The sequence below is a fragment of the Cupressus sempervirens genome, chromosome 4 (genome assembly GCF_028749045.1).
Source record: "Cupressus sempervirens isolate cs-2001-9-10 chromosome 4, ASM2874904v1, whole genome shotgun sequence".
NCBI lineage: Eukaryota > Viridiplantae > Streptophyta > Pinopsida > Cupressales > Cupressaceae > Cupressus > Cupressus sempervirens.
This window is the reverse complement of record NC_143121.1, coordinates 172,015,651-172,022,456: the sequence shown is the minus strand read 5'-3', so window position 1 is coordinate 172,022,456 and position 6,806 is coordinate 172,015,651. Positions and strand designations below refer to the sequence as shown.

General features: G+C 32.3%; 1 pseudogene; it reads right to left on the bottom strand.

The window, feature by feature from the left end:
- Window positions 1-1,162: 1,162 nt before the first annotated feature.
- Window positions 1,163-6,226, bottom strand: LOC149560528 (heat stress transcription factor A-1-like; annotated as a pseudogene).
- Window positions 6,227-6,806: the final 580 nt, after the last annotated feature.

The window sequence follows — 6,806 nt, the reverse complement described above, 5'->3', positions numbered from 1 at the left end:
GCAATGTAACAAAGAAAATAGAGAAGTTTATCTTACCAACAGGTATCAACCATTCACATTGCTCTTCATTAGTTTCACTACACCAAAGGGTTTGCCTGAGTTGAAAGAAAGCTTCTTTAGCATATAGGAGACCAAATGTGGAGGTTCCTTTGTAAGATCACCTATAGCAAAATTAATTATTACTAGTTCATCAGAATCAAGTACAATTCAAATGCTTGATTTCAATGTGAAAAATAATTAAATTATAAGTTTGATAAACTCTTTTATCTTACCAATGACAAAATATTTTCTCTTGTGTCTTTTATTCTTACCCACTGCTTCAATCTCATTCTCATTTTTGTCATCAAAAACCAAATCAATAAAATCCTTATTACCCATTTCTTAAAATAAACCATAGCATCTACTACAGAGGCATTTTTTGTCTAAAGTAGTATTTTTTTAAAGGAACTTCTGCCATATATCTAAATTTTGAAAAATAATTTGGATACATATTTGAATACAACAAAATTTTAAAAGTCTAACCTGTAATGATTGGCAAATGTATTCTAGTCCTCTCGAGTCCTCCATTTGTTGTCTATAGTAGTGAATTATACATCCCACTCTTGCCTACATGAGCCTTTTAAAACTCTCAAGGATTAAGAAATAATAGAGGAAGTTATTGTTTATACTTAACATCTAGATTTTGCTAAGATAAATGAACCCATCTTTAAGAAAAACTAGACCTACATGAAGTATTTCTATAAGAAAAATATATTCAAAGTATTCTAGTAGGACTCGAGTAAAATCCTCACCTCCATGATGACCACACTAGTAGAGCATAGTGCAAAAGATGGAAGGGTAAACAATGCAAATGAGATTCAAGGTTTGAGTTAGGGTTCTTAGCCTTAAATAACCAAATGTATTTAATGCCTTTATTTTGCAAACTATTTATTTCAATTTTTTACCCCAAGATGTCAAAGTGCATTTATTATTAATTTAATTTCATTTATATTTGGATTAATTTAATTTATTTATTATTGGATAAATATTTATTGAGTAATATTTCATTCATTACTTGATATGAATGATAAATAATATTTTAATAAATATTTATTAAGTGTCTAATGTTATATAATTAATTAAATATTAGTCATAAGAAGCTTTTATGGTTACATGCACTCAACTAGAGGCCTAGTTCTATACATGCATTAACATCTATGCCATAAGTTTTATTTGTCATATAAGCCTCTCCATCATGTTTCCTTAATTTATAGTTTTCATGCCTCTAGAAATTTCATATTGTAGAAGAGGACTTTGACAAAAGTTATTCATAGCTCTAGAAATTTCATAATGTAGAAGAGTATTTTGACCAATAGTGTCCATGCATCTAGATATTTCACACTAAGGAAGAAACATAACCAAACTTATCGAATAATAAATTTCATAATTAGTGGATTCTACCAATTGCAAAGAAGTACTAGAATGCTACCTTAATAATGCAGTAGATGCTTGAATATTTCCTAATGAAATGCATGCATCTAACATCTATTTTGTGTCATGAATTTTCGTAAGACATGTTATAGAGTATTGATCTGTTGAACTTTTACTATCCACTGCTTCACTAGATGCCAAACCCACATCAATCAAAAAATCTCCAATGAATATAAGGATAAATCTATCTTATTGAATGAATATGTATTTAAGACCTTAATTGAAATTGGATTGCAATCATCTCTTGAATAATGTTAGTATCTTACAATTTGAATATTTAACTTCCCACTTTCTCCTACCTCTTTATAGTCCTCATTTCTGGGTAAACTTTTTTTTGTTAGCCACTTCACAAAGTTTATTGTTTTTACTTTGATGCACATGCTATGTCACAAAGTCTAGCTTCTGCATAGATTTAGCTAAAAAAGTCACCATTTGATGTTTTTTGTGTTCTATAATTTGAAAATGTTCCTCCAAGGTTTCAATTTGCATCTTAGTACCATGTTGCTACTACCTAAGTGTTACTAGTTCCATCATTAGCATATTCATCTCCCATTTGAGGTTTTGAATTTTATCTTCTAGTTAAGATCTTGCAACATCTACCACTTGTTGTTGTGGAGAACAGTTATGTTGGAAATCTGATTGAAAAGCTCATTGTTGAAGATCAAAGAGAGAGATTGTTGCAAAGTAGGAAGACTGCTATTAATAGAATTTTTTCAATCATTGTTTTGTCATTGAGGTCAAACTTGCTATTTGTAGGAATGATATTTGCTTACAAGATCCAAGTACTATCACTTAGTTGACTAATGAAGAGGATTTGATCAACAAGATGTAACAAGAGTACCTAAAGGAAAGGTTGAGTTATGATGTTGTAATGAAGTGCAAGGATCAGTTAAGACAATAGTTAAATGATGTATTGATAAAATACTCAAATATATAGAGGGTGGTCGCACTTAGAAACATTGGAGGAAGCAATTATAAAAAGGTTGACTACAAAGCTTAAACTAAGATCATTAGTGGGTGCTAAGAAAGTTAGTCGAAGCCAAAAAAATTATCAATTGGAGTTGAGTAACAGGAAATTTTAGTGTGTGTTGAGTGATCTTCAGGTGCCAAGTGAAGATCAAGTGCCGAGCATTAGAAAATCTTAGTTGGTGCCAAGTGATCTTCAAGTGCCAAGCATAAGGAGAAACATAGTTGATGCCGAGTAACTTAGTATGTGCTAAGCACCAATATTTCAATTGTGTCGAGTTGCTGCATTATTTCAAATGACAAAGATTCACCAAATTTGAGCTGACAAAGTGGTTACCTTGAATTTAGTGAATTAGTTGGAAGATAAGGTTGATAAGCTGGTGGTATAGAATTCTATGCAAACCATTTTTGGATGAATTTAAGAGGATTATTCAAGAAGTTTCTAGAGAAGACAAAATATGGGTTAGATGCAATGAATCCTACCTAATCCATACGAATTGAAATTAAAGAATGGAAGAATCAAGTGGAAAAAGAACTCCAAGACTTCTATTTAAGGAGTCATAGACCAAGAAGCAAATGCTGCTAATGCTGCTACTGCAAAGAGCCAAATTGTTAAGTAGTTAGAAGGGTGTCAAGGAGAAGACATCTAGGAAGAGTACAGAGGCTCTGCTTTCACAAGTGGTGATGAAGAGATGATTGCACTAGTACATTGAGCATGGAGACTCAAGGATACTGAGCTTGAAAGGAGGCCAAGCTGTTAGAGTTGTAGAGATTGAAGGCCAAGAAATGGTATGAGCTGAGGAGTAATCTAAGATTTGCAAGTTAAGTTGTATGTTGTAATCAGGTCAAAGATTTTTTAATACTCTCTAGCAATTGTATTAGATTTGGAAATCCTATGAACTTAGGTTGGTTTAATAGCCATTTGTAAATCCTTTAACAAGGTGGCATTCCAAGTGAATGTTCTAAAGTCCTCTAACTAGGCTCAGTTCTAACAGGGTGGATGAATCCTCTAACAAGGTCACATTTAATAGTGTGTTGTAAGCCTTTAATAGGGCATGCCTTTCACAGGGAATCACTTTAGAGGAGTGAAAATTGAGTAGCATGTTACTAGTGGTTTTTCCCAAATTGGGTTTCCATGTAAATCACTGTGTAATGTGTTGATTTCTTATGTGTTATGCTTGAATGTTGATTTATAGCAATTTGCTGATTAGAAAAGTTAAAGCTTGGATAGATAAATGGTTGAATGGGCTCAGTATACTTAGTGAAAAGTTTGAATAGGATATTTGGACCTTGAATAACTAATTCACCCTCCCTCTTAGTTATTCTAAAGAATTTCTAACACAGTTATTCATGGACTTCTCCCTATGATTTTTTTCCATCAAATTTCTAGCTAACACAAATTGCATGTGTATTTTCCTTGTGAACTTTTATTTCTTGAATTAATGTTCAATTTTTAATGGTGATGTGTGTTCCTTAGGTTTAAGACTTTTGATGAAAAAGTGTTACCAAAAAAGTGTAACATAGATACAAATGTTAGTGTGCATCATCTCCACCAGATATGGTTAGAGATAAAATGCATCACCCACCTTATAAATTTTTATTTTTTCCCAAATGAATCTCTAAGGGTCGTATGTGTAATATATACATTATTTATAAATTAATTTATGTTTAAATTATGTGTATTAAAATAAATATTTATATTATTAATAAATATAATTTAAATCAAAATATTTATTATTAAATCATTTTATTTCAAGAATTGATATTTATTAAATAACACTTTTTACTATTTACTATTTACTAAAATACATTAGATGTAATGATTATTAAAAATAAAGTTATATTTTAAAATGGTTATTACATGGCACTATTGTGATTAATATAAATTATATATTGAGATTATAAAATACTTAATTAATAATTAACCTATTTTTATATGCATAGATAGACTTGGAGTTTTCTTTTGAGTGCATAGAGGGTTTTTATTTTCTTCTAAACTTCATGGATAGATTTTCAAGAGTTTGAGTGTAGATTTAGGTAATTTTGAGTTCATTTTAAGTTCAATATCAATTAAGAGCACATTCAAGGAAGTTAACTAATAATGATGTATTGATAGGACAAAAACTTCATCAATGAGTAACTAAAATTATAAAACTATAATAAGAATGTACTAATATGATTTAAAACATCATTGTTCTTTTATTTAGTTAGTTTTTTGGGTGGTTGATTATTAGTGAAAAATTGTTTAGCCATTTATTTAGTCACTTGTATTTGTCTAACCTTTTGGTTTTATCCAATGACCAAATTAGTAATTTATTCAGCCACTTATAAATTATAAAACATTACTAGAATTGATCACTTTTAGTCACATGACTAAAACATTTAGTCCTATGACTAAAATTTTTAGTCACATAGTCATTTATTTTACAAATTTATACCAATGAAAAGAGTTAGAGTTGTCATTTATGGCAACATATACCTTATATAATGAAGGAATTATGTGCAAATGAAGATTCTACAATTAGAAGTGAAAATTGTCTAAGTATAAGATAGTTTATCTAGCATAATAGAGACAATTTTGATATGCATAGTTGACAGAGGCATTATTGGCATGTGCATAATCAGATATGAATAGTATAGAGTGTTAGGATGACGTATCCTAAGGCATGAGATAGTATTCACATTACAGAAGAAGTTATTGCAATTTTACCACTCCAATCAAGATAATGTACAAACATAATAGAGCATGACTAGAAAAGATTAATTATGAGTTAAGAATTGTTTTGTTTACCAAATAATTTCTTGACTAATTAGGGATGACATTGTAGATGTTAACCCTAAGAGGGAAAGAGTTAATTTTTTGTTTTTGCAAGTGTATAAAAGTTTGAAGGCCAACTAGACAATAATTTGTAAATTGGTGGGGAGAATTCTAAATATTTGTGTCTTAGAAGAAATGTGTTTTGCTAGGGTTTGTGCATCTACCGTCTGAGCCCTTGCTAGTTGTTTTCCTGACATAACACATTTACTATGGGAATAGTTTTCATTTATAATGGCCTTGGCCTTCTCTGACTTAGTATTTGATGTTAGTGCTTGAGTTGCTGTTGTTGGAGAAAATGGCACCACCAAACAAGTGACTGCGCAAATTCATCCCCAAGTTGTTTCATGAGGTAATTCCTCTCCTGATATTGTTTTTAATGTCAAGGAGTTTGATAGTGCATGCACTTGGTTAGAACAGTAAACCCTCATTGGGTATTTTGTGGGTCACACTCCTTTTGAAAGCATTCTGTGAGAATGGGTTTCCAAGGTTTGGACACCTCAGAATGCTCGCCTTGAAGGTGTTCAAAGCCTTACCAAAGGCTTTTTCCTTTTTCACTTTGGTAACTCAGGCCAAGCTAAACATGTTTTTTTTCGAGATCCTTGGACTATTAGGTCCTTCCTATTGGTTTTTCAATGCTGGTCAACTGATTTTGCTATTTTTTATGATAGAAAGATTAAGATCCTTGTTTGGGTGGAGTTCCCTGGACTACCTATCCCTTGCTGGTCATTCTTGACAGCTATTGCCCAAACCTTTGGCAAGGTTATTTTCCTTGAATTGGATAAGTTTTTCAATGCTCGGCCCCAGTGTAGGGTTTATGTTGAGGTCGACCTATCTAGGGACCTCAAAGAATTTGTGGATATCTAGATTGGTGGTACCACCTTCACTTAGAAGGTGTTATATCTAAACCTTCCAAATACCGGCTATCGGTACTAGTCCATTGGGCACAAGATTAGGGATTTTTCTTTGTTGCATCGCAACTATCCACCTATTTTGGATTCCAAGCCAGCTATGGCCATTAAGAAAGATGAATGGACTCTAGTGGTGAAAAAAGGAAAGGGTTCAATTGCAGCTAAGGTGAGCTATTTTCGTATGGATAATGGTAGACCTAGCTCAAGCTTGGTTCAACCAGAGTCTTCCATACCTTTGCTTCCTCTGTCTCCTATTTCAAACCCTAGAGTGTAGGGGACAGTGGGTGTTCATACTCCCAATCCTCATACTTTATGGATTCGAGCATCACAAGTGGTATCGATGATTGCTTAGCAAACCCTACATCAATCTCATATCCTAGATGGCCATGATGAGTATTTTGATAATGTGGAGAAGATTAGGAGGGTCATCTCTCTTAATGAATCCTTGCTTGATGCTCTCACTTTTTTGCACAATAGTTTCTCCTCTCTTGGAGACAAGGATGAAATGCAAACTAGTTTACCATGAATTTCCTCTCATGGAATGTATGGGAGCTAACAGACCTCTCTTGAAAATATTATGTTCATGACACCAAGCGTTGGCTTGGTAATCTTGATGTGCTTTGTCTTCAATAAGTTAAAGTTGC